The sequence below is a fragment of the Staurois parvus genome, unplaced genomic scaffold (assembly GCF_062004578.1).
Source record: "Staurois parvus isolate SC_StPar_1 unplaced genomic scaffold, SC_StPar_1.0 ptg000018l, whole genome shotgun sequence".
Lineage (NCBI taxonomy): Eukaryota > Metazoa > Chordata > Amphibia > Anura > Ranidae > Staurois > Staurois parvus.
This window is the reverse complement of record NW_028317814.1, coordinates 15913074-15938964: the sequence shown is the minus strand read 5'-3', so window position 1 is coordinate 15938964 and position 25891 is coordinate 15913074. Positions and strand designations below refer to the sequence as shown.

The window sequence follows — 25891 nt, the reverse complement described above, 5'->3', positions numbered from 1 at the left end:
CTTGAAATTATCTTCAGATCTTGAGAAACCCTTTCTAAAATTAACTCATTTGGGTTCAGGAAAAATACTCGGTGACTCTGTAACTAGTGGTCAGAATGCCACCCTTATAGACTGCAAAAAAGATCATTGGTGTCATGTAGCTGGTTCTGCCAAGCCCTGGAACTATGCAGGCACCATCAAATGGGAGGAAACTCAGCCACAATTCAAGGAATCCCTATCAACCTATGGAAGAACCTTAGGGTTCCATGAAACCATGGGTGAGAATGGGTGCTCCCAAGGTTGCTAGGGGTTCCTTGAGCTATAGCTGATTGACTTCACACCTGATGGTCCTTGCATAGTTCTGGGGCCAACACCACTTGACACAGCCAGTGGCATGACTATAAACTATTAGGGCTTACCCCATGTATTGGTGGGTCAGAATGCCACCCTTGTAGACTGCTAAAAAGATCATTGGTGTCATGTAGCTGGCTCTGCCAAGTAGCGTATGCCCTGGAACTATGCAGGCACCATCAGATGGGAGGTCAATCAGCCACAATAAAGGAAGCCCTAACAACCTCTACAAGAATCTTAGGATTCCATGAAAACCAGGATGAGCATGACTGCTCTTGAGATTGCTAAGGGTTCCTTGAGCTGTGGCTAATTTACCTCACACCTGATGGTCCGTGCATAGTTCTGGGGCCAACACCACTTGGCACAGCCAGCTGCACTTGGCACAGCCAGCGGCATGACACCAATGAACTACTGGGGCTTGTACAGTCACCTTTCTTGACACACAAAGATTGTGATTGTATAATCCTTCTGGCTGCCATAAAGAATATTCTATAAAACGGTAAACACACTCACTCAGCCCCTCTGCTCTGATATACTATAATCTTCATCCAATTACTTTACAGCTTTATCAAATGTTATGATTGGATAGGAATGTTTGTGACCCCCACACACAGAAAGACGTCTGAGTCAATCTAAACTTATTACAGTATGCATTGAACTTGTAGCATGATTGTAGTAATTTGGTTTGACTTATTGGGCTCTGATGCCCGATTTGTATAGTTAGAATCCAACCTACAAAGGGGAAATCATAGTCTGATTGCAGTGTGTACTGCATATAGGTTAAAGTGTGCAAAATCGTTGAGCGCACACAATACAAGTCAATTGGAGACATGCAATCATATTGTGTAAAAAAAAAAAAAATATTGCATGACTTAGAATCGTTGAATGCTGTATGATACGCCTGTAATGCAGTGTGTGTGTAGTTGTAGAACTGTATAAATAGAGCCCTGTAACAGCATACACATTACAATCTGTCTACAATATCTGTAGGATCTCATTTAGATTTACCAAACTTGTAAAATGAGGTCTTATCTGGACTATCCAATCAATGTCTATCCAATCAGGCAGGCTCTTTTGTTGGTAGATTTAGGCTCCATTTACTGTGCATGTGTTTTGATGCAGAAACTCAAAGTGTAACCTTTTTGCAGGCGTGTTGCGGTGCTGTTAATTTTTAATGGCACCCCAACACACCTTGCTAATGTGTGTGAGAAATCACGTGCCAAAACGCAGTACAATACCATGTGTTTAGTGCGGCGCCATTTTACAAACAATTCACTGTTGTGAAATATTTTGCGTAGGGAAGCCCATGGAAATGAACAGACTGCCATAAATACAATGCAAATGCAAAGACTCGCGTACGCTATCACACCTGCATAGGTATGGAGGGAGCCTTAACGCAGGATTAAACACAAAACCAACAATGTATTATATTGCAGCTTATCAATCATTAGATGTGGTGGCTGTATTCATTTTCTTTTTTTAGGCTTTCCCCCCTCTGTTTTCACCTGGTGATCTGGCCAGTAACATACCTCCTGTATTAGTAAGACACAACACTGGATGAATGAGCACAGGAGGCACAGCATACAGCAGCATTGTCAGTTTGATTGGAGGGTTGTGTTAAATGTACTAGCAGATTTAAGTACACTAAACAACCTGAAGCCAAACTCCAGCTCACATTTTACAAGTATTTACAGCAACAGTTTTTCCCTCTTGAGATAAAGGTTTTACATGAAAAGTAAAAGCTGATCATTGTAAGCACCCATGTCAGTGGTAAGTGATTTGTCTCATCCATGTAAACCGATACCTTCTGCTGGAGAGTTTGTACTTTTTAAAAGCAACGAACTGATTGGCCATATCACCAAATGAAAACAGAAGAAAGCCTAAAAAAGAAAACTAATGCAGCCATCTCATCTAAAAATTGGTAAGCTGCAATATAATAAATGTTTGCTTTGGGTTTAATACTGCTTTAAGTGGATTGTACAGCCAGACTGTAATGTGTGTGGTGAGCCTAACAGGAACAAAGTTTGTACAATCACAATCTGTGTGTGTATGGAGAAATGTAATCTTCTCCTTTGTAAATTATTATCACACTATTCTCTCTGGTGAGAAAGGATTAAGGATATGAATGAAATATAGACAATATGCATGTGTAGTTATTGTATGTACATACCTACCTAAGACTGAAGGATGGAATTAGCATTAAAGGAATCTTGTAGGCAGTCATTGCTGACTTACTGAAAATGCTAGATGCCTGGCTGTCTTTACGAGTTAAAAGCTGCAAAACGATTGGTCTCTGACCTGGATCCAGCATGCAGATCAGATGATCTGACTTCACTTGCTGCTGGTCCCAGGTCTGTGACTCAGGAAGTATTGAAGCCAGAGACAGCCAGGTATCTAGCATTTTCAGAATCGAGTCATTAGTGATGTTTTGTTTCTTTTCCTTAGTTCAGGTTCTACTTTAAAGATATAGGTTGTCTCCAGCTTTAGAGTTTAGTCTTAGGACCACAGGTCCCAGCATGACCTGCTGGTGACCCTGTCACTAACAGCATAGTACATTTTGGGCATAGATTTCCGTTAAATGGCAGATATAGGGCTCATTCACGCTAGCAGTTGGGAGGGGGGATAAAACACACCGGTTGAGCTGCGGTTTTACCTCCCCTTTTATCTGCAGAGGCAGCGGTCGAGGGTGTACACATGCCAAGGCTGCGATGCTTTGCTTCGTGGCTGTGGCAGAAATTACACCCCCTGTCACTTTTATTTATTATTATTATTCAGGATTTATATAGCGCCAACAGTTTGCACAGCACTTTACAATATTAGGGAGACAGTACAATTACAATACATTTCAGTACAGAAGGAATAGGAGGGCCCGGCTCATGGAGCTTACAATCTAAAGGAAGGAGGAGGTGATACAAAAGGTGATAGCTGCGGGGGAAGATCTGATGCAGGTGATTCAAGTACAGTTCTTAGGTGGAGGTGGGGTAGGCTTCCCTGAATATATGAGTTTTCAAAGATCGCCTAAAGGCTGACAGGGTGGGGGCTGACCTGACATACTATGGTAGGGAGTTCCAGAGGATGGGAGAGGCTTTAGCCGATAGCCACCCATTCAAGCGAATAGAGCCACTCTGCAAGCACCCTGCAACTGTGTGTAAGGGGTTAAAGCAACACATACTTATTGCCTTTCAAACACCTCTTAAAAGTGATTCAAGTGTGGATTACTTTTCAGAGTATCAGCATATATGAATGAGCATATGGATTTGCAAATTGTCTAAATACAACTTGATTTAAAAATTGATACTGATGGTTTTTTGTGGATGCTGGCAGACCAATGTAAAGGTACATTCCAACTTTAAGGCCATATTCCCTTTTACATCCATATTTAGGGTGTGGCATGAAACATGGTTGCATTCCCCAACCCCCATCCACCCCCCCCGACTTACCTGAAGCGCAGGGTGCTTCTCCCTGCATTCTTCTGTTTTTGTTTGAATTTTGCGCAGCTGAGTGTGGATCCGACTGCACAGCCATGTCATTCGTTCATAGGGGTCTTGAATGGGAAGACTACAGATCCCATCTGCTACCAAGGCACAGGGATGCACAGATCTCAATGGAGCACAAGTGCAGTGATATCACTGAACTTCTAGGGCCCGGTCACACTGCTCTTGCCATATGAAGCAGGTGTCAGCGCAAAGTTAATGCAAGTCGCAAACCCCATGCATTTGCCTGCGTCATATCGCATGGCACAAAAGTACCATGCACTCCAGTGGCAGCGTGTTTCAAAACGTGGTGAATGCATTACTTGCAGTGTGATTTCAGTCTATTCAAAGTGCTGAAATCTCACTGCACATAACTGCATATGAATCGCACAGGAGCCACACAGCGTTCCTGTGTGATTCACATGCGTTTGCTAGTGTTAATGTACCTTAAGCTGGCCATAGATGGATCGAAATTCAGGCCAGTTCAGCAGGGAGGATTCTTCCATTCACTTCACATGTGTGGTTAGTCCATTATTTATTTCCTCCAGCCTTAGGGCTCATTCACATGGACAGAGAAAATGCTTGCTGACAGAGCTACAAAAGATTATGCGTAAAATACATGTCTAAAGTACTCGCGGCTATGTGCGCTTACATGCATTTATAAAAGTTATGTTACCAATAAAGTAGTGCCTATCCAATGCAAAAAAACAGATATACAAGTAAAAACAAAATACACGCAGATTCCAAATTATGCAGCTGCCCCTTTAGGTGTGAAACGCTAGTGATACAATATGCTGAAATAAACAGAGGCGCTTGCTAGATTCCTAATAATACATCATAAATACGTATACACAAATTTGTGCAGAGTAGAAAACAAAAAAAAGAGACAAAAAATAAAAGTTAAAGTCCGCCAGAGTGTATTACCCAACACTACACAATGATGTAAGTCCTTAGATGTTTAGATGTGCTCAACGCATAATTTTGTACCCATCTACATGCAGCAAATACAAATTTGTGTAGAGTAGAAAACAAAAAAATGTGAAATAAAATAAATGTAAAAGTCAGCCAGAGTCTATAACCCAACACCATACAATGATGTAAGTCCTTCAATGGATGTGGGATCAACCCAATCTCCTCAACTCTTTACCACTTATGTCCAAATAAAATGCGCACTCACCAGAGGGTTTTGACTCCTTTTTACAGGTAGGTCAAACAGCATATGATCAGAGGTTTTTCTTTCCCCAGTTTACACTTACCTAGGTGGATGGTGCACCTGTCCCCGACAATCGCTGATCTCTCACTGCCGATGTGAGTAGAGAGCGGTGACTGTCAGTCACCGCTCTCTGCTCTGCTCCCCCTCCTGCTCATTTCAGCACTGGGCTGTAGAGGGGGAGGGAGCAGCTGACTCAGGATCTCAGCAGATCACTGAGAGGCTGCGCCAGGTGCCACTCCAGAGTCTGAGGAGAATCCTGACTTTACAGTCGGGATCTTTTCCCAGCCTGGACCGGCTGAGTGATGTCAGCCGACAGAGGGCTTCAGTCCGCTGTAGGCTGAAAACGGGTCACAGGAGTGCAGAACGAACTGCACTCCTGTGATCTGCAGGAGAAGTACAGCCAAAAGAGCTTTCTCCTTTAAAAAAGAATTTTCATTTTTGTCTTTTGCTGCATTTTTTATCACTTCCTGTCTTTTGCAACCTTTGTAACCACAACAGAAAGGAAATCTCTCTAATGTAACCCCAGATAGCAGTTAAAGCTGAAGAAAAACATCTTGCAGTAGGGCTCCTCCAGCAATACAAGGGTTAAATGCACATTTTTGTCTAGGGGGGGTCAGAGAAAGCAGTTATACTTACCTTTCCCTTGCTTTCCCAGTGGCCGTCCCTTTCTCCTTTCTCTGGTGGGTTGGTTGTTGGCGGGCCTTCAGCATCCTCACTTACAATGTGGGTCTGTGGGCCTTTGGTGGAAGCTGGAAATTGTTGTAGTGGGCATCCCTACTATAGTGATCTCCACTAGCTTCCGGGTCCCGTGCCAAGAGGTTGGCCTGCTGCATTATGAACACAGGAGGTTACTCACCCGACATTGATGCCCCTGCCTTTCCACCCCATCCATTTAGAGACACTTTGCATTAATTGAGAAAATGCAAAGTTTCCGTGAATGCCACCTATGTTGCGCGAGCGACCTCCTGTGTACACAATGCAGCAGGGCAGCTGACTAGCACAGCACCCAAAACCAAGTGGAGATCAGTGAAGTAGCAGTGTCAGTGATTTCCAGCTTCCATGGGGATCCCAAGCTGGCCTAATGTACAGTAACTATGTAAACATTGCCATACCTAATCTTTAGCATTAAAGAATTTTGCATTGCTGTGTTGCTGTGTCCAGACATATTTTTTTCTCCCTAGGTATGCATTCCCATTTTACGTTTTCTAAACGCATGCAAAATTGCACCATGTTTTTGCACCATACGCATAGGGCAGTCCATTGATTTCAATGGGCTGTCCTACATGCAGAAAAGTAGCTCACGTACCTTTTTGAGCGTCAAGCTTTGCACAGTTTTTTACTTTGCGGTTTACGGTGTTTTACGCACATTTTTTCATATGACAAACATGCATCTTTTTTGTTGCATTTGGGGTGCAATTAACAATGAATGGCAATGCTTGTGCAACAGACATTTTTTGTGCGGTTAGTAAACATGCGTGAAATCGTGTAATTTTACGCACATTCCTGAAATGCTAAAGTGTGAATGCAGCACAAGTTTGTTACTTAACAAAAAGAAAATCAATTCTAGAAATCAGACAAATCAGCATACTGCTATTTTTTTTCCTGTGCCTGAACATATGGCAGGAGACTTGTCTGTCTGCTAAAAATTATATATTTCATAGCTCAGGATTGTCTCCATTCCCTGGTTGAAAGATTGTCTATGGATCAGAAGGTTCTTCATGTAGATATCCAGAAGAATAGAGAAACCTGTCATTTGGTTATTTTCCCTGAGTGGATCATCACTATTTATAATAACTTGTCACACTTCATTTATAATGCTGCAACTATTTGCATAATTTTATACTCCTTTTGTATGCTGTATTTCCCAGAACAGTGACAACTCTGGTAAAAATAATAATCCGATTTACAGACTTTGAAGGCATTTTTAAGTATGACTTTTTTTCTCCCAATGTATATTGTGATCTGGTTTGCTGTCCATCCTGTGTCTCCTGTCTCTGGGAACCTTCTACAGACAATTGAAGCTGACACAAGAGACTCAATCCTGCCCCCATTAGACTAGGTTCACACATATGTGAGTCAAGGAACACGTGCTCATTGCATGCATTCCTCGACCCACAGGTAAAACACGCTGCTGTTTAGTAGACACCTGGGGGTGCCATTAATTCCTAATGGCACACCCAACACATTGGAAAACAGGGTGCATTTTCGGGTGCACATGGTATCGCAGCACCTTGTACTGATGACATTTCTCGTATGAAAGTTCGTACAAAAATCTACCAGTGTATGGCCAACTTAAGTAGCTGCTGAATTTTATGGACCTTCCTACCTTTTCCACTGGTGACTTGCCCCAAACACTCACTAACCCACCAACCTACAGAAAGATGTCCACATCATCAATCTTCTTTTAGCAGCTTTATTTGCTCAAAAGTCTAGTGAATAGAGGGTCGGGGTAGAGCATACCCCACAACAACAGTGCAACTTCCCTCCATTCTGTATTATCTATTAAGATGTCTTGTGTCTTCTGTCTTTATGCCTTTATCACAAGCCATTGCACATTAGGTAGGCCAGATGGACAGCTACCTCTAAATATCATCAGCCCTCCTCACAGGCTAGTAATGGACCATTAAGCTGAGACTGGCAATCTGTAGTTGTGGGCCTTTAGGCCAGGACCGGCAATTGACTAATTAGAACTCTTGAGCTTCTTTCCTTGGACAGCAGGCCTAAGAAGCATGAACTGGACTTTTCTGGAGGTTTACTCTCTCCACATAGTAGGCCTGGGAAGAAGGATTTTCCAACACTATATCTTCTCCAAGGAAACCTGGGAGGGATGGACTGAGCCACACATGAATTCTTTCTAGGCAAAGCTTGGGAAAGCAGGAAGCTTCGAGAGGGTCTACACAAATATTTATTCCCTTCCCCAGCCTACATTGCTGGCCTCAGAGATCGGCCAGGGCAGAGTAAATATTGAAAAACGTTAACATTGTAACTTCTTCTCACTCTTTCAGCTGGAGGGCACTCCTCAGAAGCAGACAAAAGCAATCCTAATCTTAATCAACCTACAAACCCAACAAACCCAGATAAAACAAATAACCAGTGCTCAGGCTGGCTACAGCCTAACTGCAAACACTACATTTTAACTAGAGACACTTCAGCTTTTGGCAGGGTTCCTATAGTGGGGAAAAAAATATTTAGTCAGCCACCAATTGTGCAAGTTCTCCCACTTAAAAAGACAAAATGAGAAAAAAAATCCAGACAATCACATTGGCTGATTTGGAAAGAATTTATTTGCAAATTATGGTGGAAAATAAGCGAGATTTCTGGCTCTCACAGACCTGTACCTTCTTCTTTAAGAGGTTCCTCTGTCCTGCACTCATTACCTGTATCAATGGCACCTGTTTGAACTTGTTATCAGTATAAAAGACACCTGTCCACAACCTCAAACAGTCACACTCCAAACTCCACTATGGTGAAGACCAAAGAGCTGTCGAAGGACACCAGAAACAAAATTGTAGACCTGCACCAGGCTGGGAAGACTGAATCTGCAATAGGCAAGCAGCTTGGTGTGAACAAATCAACTGTGGGAGCAATAATTACAAAATGGAAGACATACAAGACCACTGATAATCTCCCTTGATTTGGGGCTCCACTCAAGATCTCACCCCGTGGGGTCAAAATGATCACAAGAACGGTGAGCAAAAATCCCAGGACCACATGGGGGGACCTAGTGAATGACCTGCAGAAAGCTGGGACCAACGTAACAAAGGCTACCATCAGTAACACACTACGCTGCCAGGGGCTCAGATCCTGCAGTGCCAGACGTGTCCCCCTGCTTAAGCCAGTACATGTCCGGGCCCGTCTGAAGTTTGCTAGAGAGCATTTGGATGATCCAGAAGAGGATTGGGAGAATGTCATATGGTCAGATGAAACCAAAATAGAACTGTTTGGTAGAAACACAACTCGTCGTGTTTGGAGGAGAGAGAATGCTGAGTTTCATTCAAAGAACACCATACCTACTGTGAAGCATGGGGGTGGCAACATCATGCTTTGGGGCTATTTCTCCGCAAAGGGACCAGCACGACTGATCCATGTACAGGACAGAATGAATGGGGCCATGTATCGTGAGATTTTGAGTGCAAACCTCCTTCCATCAGCAAGGGCATTAAAGATGAAACGTGGCTGGGTCTTCCAACATGACAATGATCCCAAACATACCGCCCGGGCAACGAAGGAGTGGCTTCGTAAGAAGCATTTCAAGGTCCTGGAGTGGCCTAGCCAGTCTCCAGATCTCAACCCCATAGAAAACCTTTGGAGGGAGTTGAAAGTCCGTGTTTCCCAGCAACAGCCCCAAAACATCACTGCTCTAGAGGAGATCTGCATGGAGGAATGGGCCAACATACCAGCAACAGTGTGTGCAAACCTTGTGAAGACTTACAGGAAACGTTTGACCTCTGTCATTGCCAACAAAGGATATATCGAGATGAACTTTTGATATTGACCAAATACTTATTTTCCACCATAATTTGCAAATAAATTCTTTCCAAATCAGCCAATGTGATTGTCTGGATTTTTTTTCTCATTTTGTCTCTCATAGTTGAGGTCTACCTATGATGCCAATTACATGCCTCTCTCATCTTTTTAAGTCAGAGAACTTGCACAATTGGTGGCTGACTAAATACTTTTTTGCCCCACTGTACATGTAAAAATTTTGTATGACACACTTAATGCTGGCCTTTCTGGGATGAGAAGAACAGAAGGTGGAAATGATGCATGCCATTCATCATCTAATACAGAAGATCGTACAGTGACAGATTGTCTACCAGTGTATGGTCTCCAGATTTACATCATCTGAAATAATAGTTGCATTTCTCCCATCATACTGAGTTTCAACAATTCTATAATCATTTATTCTATCTCCATCTCTGCTGCACTACCCATTATTTAATTGGTCAGGTCAAGGCTCTCACAGTAGCTCACTTCTATGTAGAGCAATTAGTTCTATTGTTAACACCTGATCTTGAGATTGGTGGAATCTGTGAGTGTCAGCGTGACCATTGGCAACATTTGAAGACAGCAGTGTGATATCCCGTGCAAGCTGAATATGGCACCTTGGCTTTTGGCCAAAATGAAGACTAACTCCTCCCACTCAAGGTTCTAAGCTCTACCAGATGTCAATCAATTGTCCAATGGCAGAAACCTAGGCAGCTCATAGATGGTTCGACTTTATTTCCTTCCAATACGGGGCATGGGGAGCCTTCCCGGCCAGCAGCACACAATGATTACTGCTAGTGGCTATAGCTGCTGGTAGTAATCGCATGTAAAAAATCCAACAGGCTGGTTATACCCAAGTTGATGGATGAATATACTTGGGTACAATCAGCCTGCCCATACATGGATCAAGTCTCGGCTGGTCCCTGTTGAACCGGTTTAATTTCGATCCATGTATAGCTTTAGTGGCCAGTAGAATTTCTGCCTTTTGATAATTGAATCACAAGGGAACATGTGCAGCAAAATTAAACAGGGGTTTTACTCCCTTACTTCTCTATCCAAAATGAAAATAAAAAGGTATTGGCTATACATTTAACTGTCAGCTGCACCTACTTACTTTTCCTTCAATCCTCCACCAATCTGCTAAGCCTACCTAGTATTTGTAGCTTTGAAGAGCAAAGACTACAGGGACTAATGATGATGGAATGGCAACAGGACCACTCTCTGCTCCATTAAATTGTGAGCGCAGGGTGCCATGGTGGGGCCCCCTCTGGAAGAGGGCTCATGATGTCTTGCTCTCACAATGTGCTCTCAGAAAAACAGAGGACATGTTGTGGTTGAAATAGATTACTGTGGGGACAACTTCAGATTGAAGGTGAGCATTAGAGCCAGATCTGACTTTTCATCTATGGGGGGACATACAGAGAAAAAAAAAAGAACAGAGTTGAGATTGAAGGTCTTTGGGAGTCACACCCAGCGGCAGCTTTGAATTGCTGAAGAATAGGAACATCAACTCAGAGTATTTTACTGCCTTAGAAAAATGGGACTTAGTAAGCAAAAATAATCAAGTGCTTATCTGTTACAGAGTCCTTTTTTTTCAGTAATGATGGTGAGGTTATGCTATGTGACAGTTTAGATGCAGAAAGTGCTTAGCAGAGGTCTTCTTTAATTACATTTGTTTTCTGTCTCCGGTTTCTGAATTTTTGGTCCAGGGTTGGCTACTCATAGGCTAAAGGCAGTTAAGGTCACCAGCAGCAAGGCATTTCCAGGCTTAAGTTCAGAGTACCGGGGATGATGATAGTGATCATGACGTTTCAACAACTTTATTTTCATACAAGAACGGAATCAAAAATAAGACTCCCCTTTCGAGGAAACTATTAAGTAAAATCAATAAAATGTTCTTCTGTGGGTGTGTTACATAGATGACATAGCAGTATACATAATGTAAGACAACTGCTTTACACCGCTGTAACTTTTTTTTTTAATTCCTTTATTTTCAGGGGTTGAGTAAAATACAAACATTGAGCATGAACATACGGTCACTCAAGTATTACAATCTTGAGAGAGTAAGTCGAGCCAGATCTGCTAGTATGGTACGCAGTAAATAACAAAGAATAGTCAGTGAGGTTAACTAATATCCATACAAAGCAAACGACATGCACCGTGGCTAGTCTTACAAATATTTAGTTGTATTGGCTAATAGATACAGTATTGGTAGCATACTTCGTATAAACTGGTGCGGTCAGTAATAGAGCAATAATGCCAATGTGCGGGGAATCAAAATAAGTATTATATAGAGACATGGCTGAAGTGGTAAAAAGGGCATAAGAAATAGGGGTGGAGGAAAAAGTGAAGGAGAAGAAGGCAGGTGAGGGAGAGAGGGGTGGGGGCGCAGAATCGCTCCTCTCTCGGAAAAGGGTAGGGAAAGCAGGGCTTCACTGGGAGTTGGGCAGCTCGTTGACATATGAATCAATGCAAGAGGATATATACTCTTAGTTGTCATTAAAACAAGTGTCCCATAAGGAAAATTTCTCTTCACTTGTTCACATGAGAATTCATAAAATTTGGATTTTCTATCCACATGGGTTGACTTCCCATGCAGGAGCATAGAAGAAGCAAAAAATTGACAGAGGTTCTAACCCTTCACCACTCTATGCAAAACAAAACAAAAAACATTTTTTCTGCACCAACACAAGCAGACATGGCCTTCCCTTTACCCCATAGCATGCTCACCCCAATTGTTAGTGGTGTTCTATGGACAAGCATTAGGTGAATGTATATAGATCAGGGTAAGCAATTCTGGAGAGGTGGAGATGTACCTGAACAATCTGAAGGAGATCAAAGATTACCAGGGTACAGTGTGCATGATTATTTTAAGGAAATATGCTAGAGAAGCAAAGGAAGGTTGAAGAGTTAAGATGTCAGTAGTAACACAGCGGTCAAGAGTAAATAACGCAGAGCGCAGAGGTCCGTAGTAAGTAATGTTGAGTGCAGGGATTAGGAGTAAGTAACACAGAGTTCAGCAGTCAGTAGTACGTAATGCAGACTTCAGAGGTCAGGAGTAAGTAAAGCAAGGTTCAGAAGACAGTAATATGTAATGCAGAGTGCAGGCGTCAAGAGTAAGTAACACAAAGTGAAGATATCAGTAGTATTTAACACACAGAGCAGGGGTCAGGAGTACGTAATGCAGAGGTCAGGGATATGTAACACACAGTACTGGGTTCAGTAGTTTTAATGTCATGCAGCAGTAGTGCAGAATGCAGGGGCAGCATCCACAGCAAATTTCCTCCCTTCCCCTGTAAAATTTTACTTACTACACATTAGATGCAGCAGCCTACGGAAAAATGAAGAAAGTCCTCCCAGGTCTCCCCTCAGCTGTGTAATATGACATGCCAGACCCAAAATAGAGCCTAGAACTTCCCTCAGATCTGTATTCAAATTGTCACTTTGATCTGAGGTCTGAGAGGCAGAAAGCAGGGCCAGGAGCTGGCAGCATGGCAAGGTTGCAATCTATCCATCACATAGTCTCTAGTGATTGACCGGTTGCTGACCCCCCGATTAGAACAACATCAATTGGATAATGTTGAAGAACCACCAACAATTGAAATGTGAATTTTTAACCTTTGATAAAAAGTGTTTAAAGAACCCTGCACCAATTTAAATATGTATTCTGACCTCCTTGTAAAAATACTATTCGCCAGGTCGTGACCTTTGTACTTTAACACAGTCTTTGTACTTGAGAGGGCACTTTGGTAGGCTACATTATCAGAACAACATCTGATGAAGGGGGTGGCTGACAGGCATTACAGAGGTGCAGGCGTCTTTAGTAACCAGGTAGGAAAGTCCTCATCTCAACTCTCTAGGGTTCCCAGATGGCAGAGTCAAGCATAGTATCCCTGCCCTGTCCCTCCTCGATCAGTACCTCTCCCTAGCATTAAATGCTCTTTCTCTAGACAGCAGGGATTGTTTCCCTACACTATCCATTTCACGAATGCATGCCAACCACAGTGGGACAGTAGTATTTATTAGCATTGCCCTCCTAAAGATGGTCACGGAGGTCAGCCAGGGTGGCAGCATCTATAAAGTCATGGTTTGATGAGTTTGCTGTGGATGAAGTCAAGTGTTTTGCACTGACCTCAACCACACTGAACACCTTTGGGATGAACTGAAATGGTGATTGTGAGCCAGCTCTTTTTGTTCTATATTAGTACTTGATCTCACACATGGTTAAACAGGTACAAATTCCCACAGACACACTTTAAAATCTTGTGGAAAGCCTTTCTGAAAGAGTAGAGGTTACTGTAGCCATAAAGAGGGAGTCAGCTCCATACTCATGGTTTTGGAAAGGCATGTCCAACAACCTCATGTAGGTGTGATGGTCAAATGTGGAAAAACTTTTGGCCCTATAGTGTACACCAAATTTAAAATGACCGTAATTTTAGAGTCTTGAGTGTCAACGAGGTCTGTGCAATAACGCATAACCCATGCTGTATTTCTGTATATGTTATGTACGATGTGCCATATTTGTGTAGTACCCTCTAGGTCATGTTACTGCAGGTCAGCTGAATAACTTCACAGGTTGTGGCTCTTTCGCCTCCTCCTGAACCTGGAGGACCATAGAACCTTCTAGAAGCCGGTAAGCAGGAAGGGGTGGAGACCTAATCTGCATGTTTATGGTAGTCTGGCGAGTCCCAGGTTTGGAGGCCCTGGTAGAGTGGTGGACTGGGCCAAAAATATGGGATAGTCAGGTTGACAGGGGAGTCAGGTGGAAGATGGGGTGCTGAGGAAACTGTCGGTGCCTGGGAGGGGTCCCCTAGGTTTTGGGGGGGGGGCAGCCTCCAGGCTAGGTTTGGATTGGCTTAGTAGGATACATGCAGCAGTGTAGCATCAATGGGATCGAGACCTGGAGCAGTGGGAGCAAAGAGGACAGAGTGAGTACATCAGCACACCCTGGGATCCACAAGGCGAGAGACTGCCACATGTAGCAATCTTTCAAAGGAGAGCGCTGGGCTCGATCCTTTATCCTTGTCCTGGTAGACCTTCAGAGCAGCCAGGAAGGCTGGTAGTGTCTGCAGGTTGTGGATCTGGGAGCAGTTCTACAGGGGACAGGAAGTGTCTCTGCATGCAGTTACAAGAAGCTAAGCTGATTTTCGAGGGGCTGCGAGTTCCTTTCCCATAAAGGGCAGTTGCTACTGATCTGTAATGACTCCAGGAAAAGAACAGTCAAGGATCTGTTTCTGTATATCGGAAGGACGTTCTCCTCCATTAATTAATTCAAGCCAAACTGGGCATCCCATAATCCCTATTACCCTAGCCAAGTTATTTCCCCTAATAATATAACAAAACCAAGCTCACGGACTGACTGTGGATGAAAGTGTAAAAAATGCCTGTTGCCTGGCTGTGCAGAGCTTACAGGGTTCCCACAACATAGCGGCCCTTGCAAGGATAACACTACATTCGCAATTTTTTTTACATTCAAAAACAGTGCTGTAAATTCTAGCTTTTATGATAGAGTGAAGATGGGTCTGAAACCCTGTTATGCTTTTATTGCTCCCTGCGTCCCAGTTAAAGGATAAGTTCACCTTTCATAACATGTTACATGTTACACCCATATTCTAGCAGGGGATCTTCTCTCTAGCTGTCAAATTTTTTAAAATTAGAGAGCACAAGTGGTAGTTCATTCATTCTTTCTGTCAAATTGGACGAGGATGGCAAAATATCTAAGAGGGGTGTTAAACATTTCCTATAGTTTCCAAAATGAAAAAAAAAAAAAAAGTTTTGGCTTTGCGATATACTTCAAATCCACATATAACAAGAACTATAGATAGACACAATGCTAGCTTGCCCATTCAGGGGCATGGCGACAGTGCAAAAAAAAAAAAATAAAGTAAAAATATTTGTTAATTATATATATATGTATATGATTCAATCAGTTTGATGAGAAAAAAATGATTGAGGGATAAAATAATGAGCCTGCTTAAAACAGGCCTTCTGCTCTAGATACCCGGGAGACTATTCCTATTCTTTTCTCTCTGCCTGGGTTTTGTGTGTCTGGAATTAACTTTTCCCACAGGATTCTGCATTTAAATAATCATCGTCTGGTAATAATAAGCAAATACCTGGCAGTGCTTGTATTTGGAATAATCCCCATCCCTGTCATTGTGGATTACTGAACCACAGGCAGATCTAACTATATTGGCCGATGGCCAAATCCTAAACAGGTGATGGGGGGATTTAGCTTTCTGATGACCCCTGTGTGTGGCAGGCTTTGTGATAGTGCTTAAAGTATATCTGGACACTTTTTTAAATTTTGAGCAGAGTGGTAAAGGGGGGGGGGGGGGGGTTTGCTGTCTCTGTCCCCGTTATTTCTCTCACTATTTGTTCTGTTGACCGTTGTCACCGGATCTGCAAAGTGAAAAGAAACAAAAATGAGTTGACACCAGAACTGATTAAATACATATATGAAAGCTGTTTTACCTTTTTTTTTTTTTTTTCCTGTCTATCCAGTCCTGAGATTTGCACAGCTCTGCCACACAGCATAGTCCTGTCTGACATTTTTCTGCTGCAGTTAAGTAAGGTCCCTTTCACATGGGTTATCCTATCAGGTCAACCTGTCAACTTTTCAGGCGGACCTGATCGGAAGGTCCATGCATTCCTATGGACAGGCGGGTGTAAACTGAGTTGTTTCCCTTTACATCCGTCTACTTCCATATCAAATCCAGTCCGTTAAAAAAAAAATTGAAGGGGATTTGTCCTCTTCTGTTTAGGTGGATTGGATCAGAGGGTAGTTGGGTGCAAACAGACAGCGAAGTCTGTTTACTTCCGGCCCACCCATAGAGCAGAGAGGGCTTTGTCCATGTCTGTAGAAATTGATGTGTCATCTGCCCGCTCTGCTCCAATCAGCAGGGGATCCCCTGCTGATTGGAATGGAATCTGCCCCATGTGAAAAGGGCCAAGCACTTACAGATCTTCTCTCTCCCCCACTCTGTGACTGGACAGTAAAAGGAGAAGCAGCAGACTGCTGAGATTATCTCTCTTGTCACTCTGCTCTCTCCTCCTATCAGAATGTCCCTTGTTAGCACATGAGCACTTCATCACAACCTGTTGGCGTTTAGTGCTGCTTCTCTTGCATGTACAAGAATACATTTTGCATGTACATTTAATAAACATCTTGAGAGTTGACAGCAACAGATTTCAAATGCAAATCGCACACTTGAAATGAACTCTGGACCTTTTATCTGCTCATTGTAATTAGGATAACGAGGGCATAACACACACCTGGCCATGGAACAGCTGAGAAGCCAATTGTCCCATTACTTTTGGTCCCTTAACAAGTGGGAGGCACATATGCAAACTGCTGTAATTCCTACACCGTTCACCTGATTTGGATGTAAATACCCTCAAATTAAAGCTGACAGTCTGCAGTTAAAGCACATCTTGTTCGTTTCATTTCAAATCCATTGTGGTGGTGTATAGAGCCAAAAATGTTAGAATTGTGTTGATGTCCCAATATTTATGGACCTGACTGTAGAGCTGCATTTTTTGTGTCTATTTATTTGCCTGAAGTTCAGTATTAATAGTGACATTATTTTGCCATTTACTACCCATTTTTTTCCTGTCAGTAGGCCTGATTCTGGGTGAGAGTGCTGATAGATGTAATCTGGCAGTAATAGGCCAGAAAATGTTAACTGATAGATGTGAAGGGTTCGAATGCTGTTTGAGCGGTTTTCCCCAAAAGTCAGTTTGTCCAAAGAGAATTGTGGTTTCACTAGAAGAAACCTATACAGAGGAAACTCTATAGACTTCTATTCTCCTGAATGAGAGTTGGAGCCATCGTTTTTCCATACTTTCAATCTTCTCCAAACTTGAAATGTATATAAACCCGATAATAAAAAATGTAATAGTGTATTTAATGTAATGTAACCCAATAATAAAAAATGTGTAGCTCACCGGTCCTTAGATGTGTTGGCTGCATTTGTTTTTTTCTTCAGACTTTTTTTCTTTATCTTTACCTGGAGATCCTGCCAGTAACACACTTTCTGTCTTAAGACATGAAGTGCTTTAGGGCTACTGAACGACTCCCCTTTTTCTCTTCTCCATTACATAGGGATCTGTACACTTACCTATTTTCAGGCCACTCCGGCCCAGTCACGTGATCTAGCTTCCCTGTCAGTTAAAAGTGGCTTCAGGGGAGAGTAGGGAGCACTGACAATAAATGGGCCATAGTAAGCCTATGGGTGAGGTCACCATGTCCAGGCTCTATGGCCCATCCTTTGTTGGTGCTCCATCCTCTCCTCTGAAACAGCTACTAGCTATCTCAGCAGAGGTTGGTCCTGGATGATGCAGAGAAAGGCCTGATGCACCACTCTCTGCATCAATGCCCTGACACCCTGCACTTACAGTCTTTCCTTACCCTAGGTTCACACCTAAGCATTTTGCGTTTTGCAGAAACGCACTACAGTCCATTTAACATGATTTCCTATGGGACATGTTCCCATCTCTGCATTTTAACCTGGTGCATTTTTTGGAAAGGGTCAGGGAATTTTTTTAAAGCAAAAAGTTGCGTTTTTGGTTCTATAGACTTCAATGGAAATGCTGCAGAAAAGCTTGCAGTGCAGTGAAGGCCGCCTTCACCTGCTGAGGATGCACAGGTAATCCATGCAGCTGTGCACAAGCAAATCATTGACAGACCACTGGCTGCATAGACCTGTACTTGTCTTCAACTTCATTGTGGAGTGTACATCTATGCAAGACTGATTCCTGGATCCGAACACAGTCTATGTTCATTGTGATCCATGTATTGGACCCGCACAGATGTACACTTCAGGATGCACTTGGAGATCCGTGGAGGTCCGTGCTGCTGGCCAGAACACTTGCCAAGCAGACCATGGGCCTCTTGGCTGCTTCTCTGATTAATGCTCTCCTTGCCCAACCTGTCAGTTTAGGTGGACGGTCATGTCTTGGTAGGTTTGCAGTTGTGCCATACTCTTTCCATTTTCTGATGATGGATTGAACAGTGCTCCATGAGATGTTTAAAGCTTGGGGTATTTATTTATAACCTAACCCTGCTTTAAACTTCTCCACCACTTTATCCATGACCTGTCTGGTGTGTTCCTTGGCCTTCATGATGCTGTTTGTTCATTAATAATCTCTTACAAACCTTTGAGGGCTTCACAAAACAGCTGTATTTATACTGAGATTAAATTACACACAGGTGGACTCTATTTACTAATTAAGTGACTTCTGAATTGGTCTGGCAATTGGCTCCACTAGATTTTAGTTAGGGGTATCAGAGAAAAGGGGGCTGAATACAAATGCACGCCATGCTTTTCTGATATTTATTTGTAAAATATTTTGAAAACCATTTATCATTTTCCTTCCACTTCATAATTATGCGCCACTTTGTGCTGGTCTTTCACATTAAATCCCAATAAATTAAATTTTTGGTTGTAACATGACAAAATGTGGAAAATTTCAAGGGGTAAGAATACTTTTTCAAGGCACTGAATTTTTAAAATTGTGCTACTTCAAATTGCACTGATTAAGACAGTGCCACAGAAATACCTTAGATGCAACTTCACGTGCGATTTGTAACTTGCATGTCGCACCTGAAGTCGCACTGGTGTGAACCAGGGTTTAGAGAAGCATCATGTCATCCCCAGCACCCCTCTCCAAGAAAGGCTCACAACAATAAACAATAAACCTAACAGCAGGGGCGGACTGACAACTCATGGGGTCCCGGGCAATAGGGGATCATGGGGCCCCTGTGTCCTTGCCCAAACTCAAAAAAGCCTATGAAAAAGGTACCAGGGGCATCTCATGGGGCCCTCTACTGACCCCGGGCCCTCGAGCAGTGCCTGAGTTTCCAAATGGTCAGTCTGCCCCTGCCTAACAACATTTCTGAGGATAGCTGTAATTTAGTCCCAAGCTCTGTGGAAACTTTGGGGAGAAGCAGCAAGACAATCACATCTAGGGCATTCTGTCATCAAACAGTACAAGAAATGTGAAAGTCTGATTTTTTTTTTTATGCCAGTAATAGGAAATCTTATGTAGCTACAAAATGAAAATGAATAGGAGACTTTTTTTTTAATATCACTGATTAAAGAAATGGAATATATAGAGTATATATAATGTGTATTTTTTATGACATATATGATAAGATTGGAAAAAAAAGGAAAAAACCTGCGCTAAACCCCAGACAATACAATATGTGAATAAATGTGTACAAAAATATATATTCTGAAACAATAGTGAAACAATTAGTGAACTGCTGCTACTCTTTCCCTGAACACCTGAAAATACAAAACATATAAAAAATGAGTGCGCTGTACACGAACAAATCATAAACAATAATAAATCAAATATATACTGCTGCATACAAAATGTGCTTAAATTAATTGAAATGATATAAGTCCACATTCATATATTACATAATTAAAAGACCCAAAATCCACTAACAGTGCTGTGTGCTAAAGAAATCCTCCAACTGAAAGTCCTCCGTTGGAGGATTTCTTTAGCACACAGCACTGTGTTATTGGATTTTGGGACTTTCAATTATTTAATATATGAATGTGGACTTACATAATTTCAATTAATTTATGCACATTTTTTATGCAGCAGTATATATTTGATTTATTATTGTTTATGTTTTTTTAATGTACAGCACACTCATTTTTTATATATATGATAAGATTGCAAGCTCCATGAGCAGGGCCCTCCTATTTCTTCTGTATTGTAATTGTATTGCCCTTATATATTGTAAAGGGCTGCGCAAACTTTTGGCGCTATATAGTATAATAATCCTATATAATGATGAGCTTTTTGATTCTATAATTATCCTTTTTTGGGTTTCCTTCCTAGCCTGCTGTGTGAATGGTCTCTGTAACAGCAGGTCTGGTTAATGTACATTGTATAGATTTGTTTTGCGGTGGGAGTCAGTGATGCGCCACCTGCTGCAGAGCATTCTGGGAGTGAAAGGGTTGCAGAGTGCAGTAATATGATACAATGGGAATAATGCATGAAGGTCGATGCATCAGTCCCTGGAGACACTCTGGGCTGGGTCTGTCCATTAATCCACTTTAGAGCAGATTTCCAGTGTATCAGGCCTCAAGCCATTGTGTCGGACAAAATAAAATCTGGATACAGTTTTGTTCATATGGATGATTCTCAGTTAGGTTTAATTGCCAAATATTGATGTTTAAGAGTGGAACTAATTATATGTAAACCCAAACACTAAAATCCTCATATAAGCTTGAACATGGTAACATCATTCGAAAATTCCTTTTTAACCACTTGCCTACCAGGCACTTTTACCTCCCCTCCCGCCCAGGCCAATTTTCACCTTTTAGTGCTGTCGCAATTTGAATGACAATTGCGCGGTCATGCACCACTGTACCCATATGAAATTTTTAGCTTTTTTCACAGAAATAGAGATTTCTTTTGGTGGTATTTAATCACCACTGGGTTTTTATTTTTCTGCTCTATAAATTAAAAAAAGCCTGGAAATGTTGGAAAAAAAATCATTTTTCTTTGTTTCTTTTACAAAATTTTGCAAATAAATAATCTTTCTACACAAATGTAGGCCCAAATGTATTTTGCTACATTTCTTTGGTGAAAATAACCCAAATTAGTGTTTATTATTTAGTTAGCAGGAAAGTTATAGAGTCCACAAACTATGGTATATATCTAAAAATCAGTTACGACCTTTCTTATTTCTTGAGGCCCAAAAACGCCAGGACAGTACAAATATCCTCCAAATGACCACTTTTTGGAAAGTAGACAGTCTGAGGTATTTAGTAAAAGGCATGGCAAAGTTTTTGAAGTTGTAATTTTTTTGTCATAATTTTGTGAAAAAAGAAGAAATGAAAAAAAAAAGGTTTTCACAATTTGTTTTTTTACATACTGTCACCAATGCAGTGCAGCATATAACTGGTGTGGCGGTGATAAGGGACATCGACTGGCAACAGTATGTAAAAAAAACAGAGCAAACAGGAGGCGCAAACCCCTAGTGCATTATCCAAGGTTTATTAAAGGTAAAAAGGGATGAAAACATACTCACAAACATGGCATAAATGTAAAGTTTAGTAGAACGCTAGAGATGGCCATAACAGTGGTGGGGTATCCGACTGTCAGTATGGTTGGCTAACTGATGCGTTTCCCTTTCCTCAGAGCTGGATAATGCACTAGGGGTTTGCACCTCCTGTTTGCTGTTTTTTACAGTTGTTGATTTCCCTATCTGAGGAGGGCAGCATCTCTGAAAGACTATCCACAGGCGATTTTGATCCTGGTTCCCATGGCTTTCCTTTGGCATTTGATCCCTGGAGCGCTGCAGAGTTTGTTCTGTTATCCTAAAAAAAAAAAAAAAAACAATTTAAATGTTTTTATTACATTTTTAAAACTTTTTTTTAGGATTTTTTTCTACTCAATACAATGTACTACTCTGGGCAAGTGATCAGGATTTTTTTTTTTTTACACATTATGATTGCTTATACGAATTTCATTTGTATAAGCAAGCATTTTACTGAATGAAACTGATTTATTTAGTAGTTTTAGTTGTGATCAGCTGTGATTGATCACAGCTGATTACATGCTACATATGGGCTATAATTGGCTCAGTAGCAGCAAAGTTGTAAGCAATGAATGGCATGAAAGGAAGTCATTCAGTCATTCATTGTTTACAACTGTCATGTGATCTGCTGTGATTGGTCTCAGCAATCACATGACACTGACAGTGGGCCAGAGTAGAGATCTGCCATTGGCCATGTCTAGTGGACACAGCTGGTGACAGATCGCACCGGAGCATGGCTCATGGGGCACGCACGAGGCGTGATCCCGAGAAGACATCATATGGCGTCTTCCCAGGATGATAAGGATTTTGCTTGGCTGTCATCTTACAATATGCCAGACAGGAAGGTGGTAATATTTTTAAATTAGCAGCTTTCATTAATATAATACTCAGTGATCCTGCCATGAAGGTCCTTGTTCAGATACTTCCTGTGACAACGTTCCGTTGCTGTTGTCCAGTTGTGCTCCTCCGTTGTTGTATTGTCACTTACCGTCCCAACGGACACTACAAGTGGCTTCTCTAACACAAATAACACAGCTATGTTTCAGTATTGTTACCATCAAGAAACCTGCTCCGAGAAATGCCATGCAGCTTTAACACATAACCCTGGAAATGCCCAGGGGGCATGAAGGATCGATGATCATGTGACCCTGTCATACTGGTCACATGATTGGAAGCCAGTCCCGCCAACTACTGATCTTTAGCCTGAACTGAGAGATGTATTTGATAGCTCAGTCTTTGTGGGCTCATATGTCCAATGTGTGCACAGGGAAAGCCCATCCTTTTGCTGACGCACATATGTGTTGGGTAGTTGTACAGTAGTTACCCCCAAGGAGCTGCTGTGTTGATTGGGTTCTTCTGTCCTGCTGCAATAATGAACTGCCTATTATTATTCTTATTATTATTATAATACAGGATTTATATAGTTCCAACAGTTTACGCAGAACTTTACACCATAAGGGCAATCAGTACAATTACAATACAAACTAGAAAAGCTACAATTTCTGGGGAAATTGTTTGAAGTGTTCTTGCCTCCACCAGTAGTCTACAACTGGAGTGGGCGGAGTAACTGGGTGGAGTTGCTTGAGTAACTGTTGTGTGGTTGGAGTGGCTGCAGTAACTGTGAAAAGGTTGGACTGGGCAGAGTAACTTTATGGAGTGGGCAGAGTAACTGTGTGGAGTGTTTGGAGTGAGTAAAGATAGTAAACATTACACTAACCAATTGATTGATCAAATTTAAAAAGTGCGCATGGCAAGCTTGATAGAGTGAGAAATGCATTTCAACTTTTAATTATTTATATAACACATTTAATTGCAATGTTGTTGCCCAAAGTGCTTCACAGCTACATTAAAACATACATTTATAAAAAACATTAGCAGCATTATCACCTCAAATATTCCCTGTTGTAGAAAACTTATTTCCAAACCTTTAACCAGAAGCCAGCCAAGAATTCAAAATTAGATTTCAAATAGGGCAGAGAAGAGCGGTTAAAAACAAACTGCTCTAAATTGCTAACTTCACTGGCATCTTCAAATGGTCGTAGTTTTAAAAACTATAAATCCTACAGTGAAGAGCTTTATATTGTGGATGTCGCTCCATTTCCTCAAACTTAACCTTTCCAAAACCGAGCTCCTGGTCTTCCCCCCACCCCGTGCCCCCCCCCATCCTCTCCATCAATACTAACAACGCCACCATCTCTCCCACCCCACACGCCAAACTCCTGGGTGTCACCCTGGCCTCCCACCTCTCCTTCCTACCCCACATCCAACTGCTATCTAGATCTTGCAGGCTCCACCTCCACATCTCTAAGATACGCACGTTCCTCACCCCAGACACCACCAAACAACTTGTACACTCCCTCATCATCTCCCGCCTGGACAATTGCAATTCCCTTCTCACTGGCCTACCCAAACGAGCGCTATCCCCACTCCAGTCGATCCTAAACTCAGCGGCTAGACTCATCCACCTCACCAACCGCTCCACATCTGCCTCCCCCCTCTGCCAATCCCTTCATTGGCTCTCGATTGCCCAACGCATTAAATTCAAACTGCTAACTCTGACCTACAAAGCCATCCACAATGCCGCCCCAAACTACATAACTGACCTGATACCCAAATACTACCCTACCCGTGCCCTCCGCTCCTCACAGGACCTCCTACTCCCTAGCTCCCTGGTCTCCTCCTCCCACGTCCGATTGCAGGCGTGGTCTCCTGGTCTCCTCCTCCCACGCCCGACTCCAGGACTTCCCCCATCCTCTGGAACTCCCTACCCCAATCCATCAGACTGTCACCTACCCTCCTCACCTTCAGGGGCACCCTGAAAACCCTCCTCTTCAGGGAAGCCTACCCCAACCTCACCTAACACCTGACCACAACTAACCTCCTCCACTCCTCCCACCACTCCATCCCCCACAACCATCTCCTCCTGTACCACTTTCCCCTCCCTCCTAGATTGTAAGCTCGAAAGAGCAGGGCCCTCGAACCCCTCGTGTATTGTATTGTTACTGTCTTGTCTCATGTCCTGTCCCCCTTGCTACTGAGCATACCCTTTGGCGCTATATAAATACTGTATAATAATAATAATAAATAATAATAATAATTGTGAGAATCACAAGACCCAGACCTACATTTTGATGCATAGTATGTCTCTGAAATATTAAAAATGAAGGCACAGTCGCAGTTTAGAAATTGCCCTTCAAATTTGAGGTGGCTAGAGTGGAGTTTCAATGAATGTCAATGGGCGGCATGAGTTGCAAACAAATGGTCATATTGTGAAAACTATCAGGACTATAACTTAGCCGTGGACATTTTTAGTGGCAGCAGGGATAGCTGAACGTTTTGATATAAGATTTGTGTAGGTGGGCTTGAAAATGAGGGAGTGATGGCAGTTTAGAAATCATGTCCTGATTTTTCAGCTCACACTCTAGCTTTGTCAGCTCCCAGTTTTGAACAATCCGCCATTCATTCCTATGGGATGAATTTCACCACAAAAACGTTGATATTTCGTGAACCATTCGGCAAAACATTCCACAAAGTAATAGCACACCAATTGGGAACAATCTGCACGTTTCGGTATATTACTGTCTATGTAGTGTAAAAACTGTGGGAGGAGTTAGGTTGGTAAATTTGGCTATAATAATAAGAATATTTATGTGAGATAACAGTAAGTGGTCTTGCCATGCTCATTAGAGCTTACAATCTAAAAGGGAGGGTCAATTGATACAAAAGGTAATAACTGTGGTGGATGGGCTGATGGAAAATATACAAGTACAGTTGCTAGGTGGAGGCAGGATAGGCCTCTGTGAAGAGATGAGTTTTTAGGGATCGTCCTAAAGTGGACAGAATAGGAGATAGTCAGACACGTTGGAGAAGGGAGTTCCAGAGGATGGGAGTGGCTCTGGAGAAGTCCTGGAAGCGAGCATTAGAGGAGGTGATAAGGGAACTAGAGATCAGGAGGTCTTGTGAGAAACGAAGAGAGCGATTTGTGTTGTTGTGGATGGTTTTATAAGTTGTGTGAGTATATTGAATTTAATTTGTTGGGTAAGTGAAAGCCGGTGGAAGGATTGGCAGAGAGGGGTTGCAGACACTGAAATGGTGGTAAGGTAGATAAGCCTGGCAGCAACATTCATGATGCACTGGAAGGGGGATAGCCTAAGTAAAGGTAAGCCAGTGAGGAGGGAGTTACAATAGTTGCGGTGGGAGATGACCAGGGACTCACTGACACACCTCATGGGTTTCGATAGGTTTTCTCAATACATAAACCCTGCAGGAAGAAGTTTGGATAAAGAAACAACAACAGTATATTAGCACAGCATATAGCAACAT

At 42.3% G+C, this 25891-nt stretch overlaps 1 protein-coding gene across 6 annotated transcripts in view; it reads left to right on the top strand.

The window, feature by feature from the left end:
* MAPK8IP3 (mitogen-activated protein kinase 8 interacting protein 3) overlaps positions 1-25891 on the top strand; it is a 113717-nt gene that overhangs the window by 1768 nt on the left and 86058 nt on the right. The gene's annotated exons all lie outside the window — the stretch shown is intronic.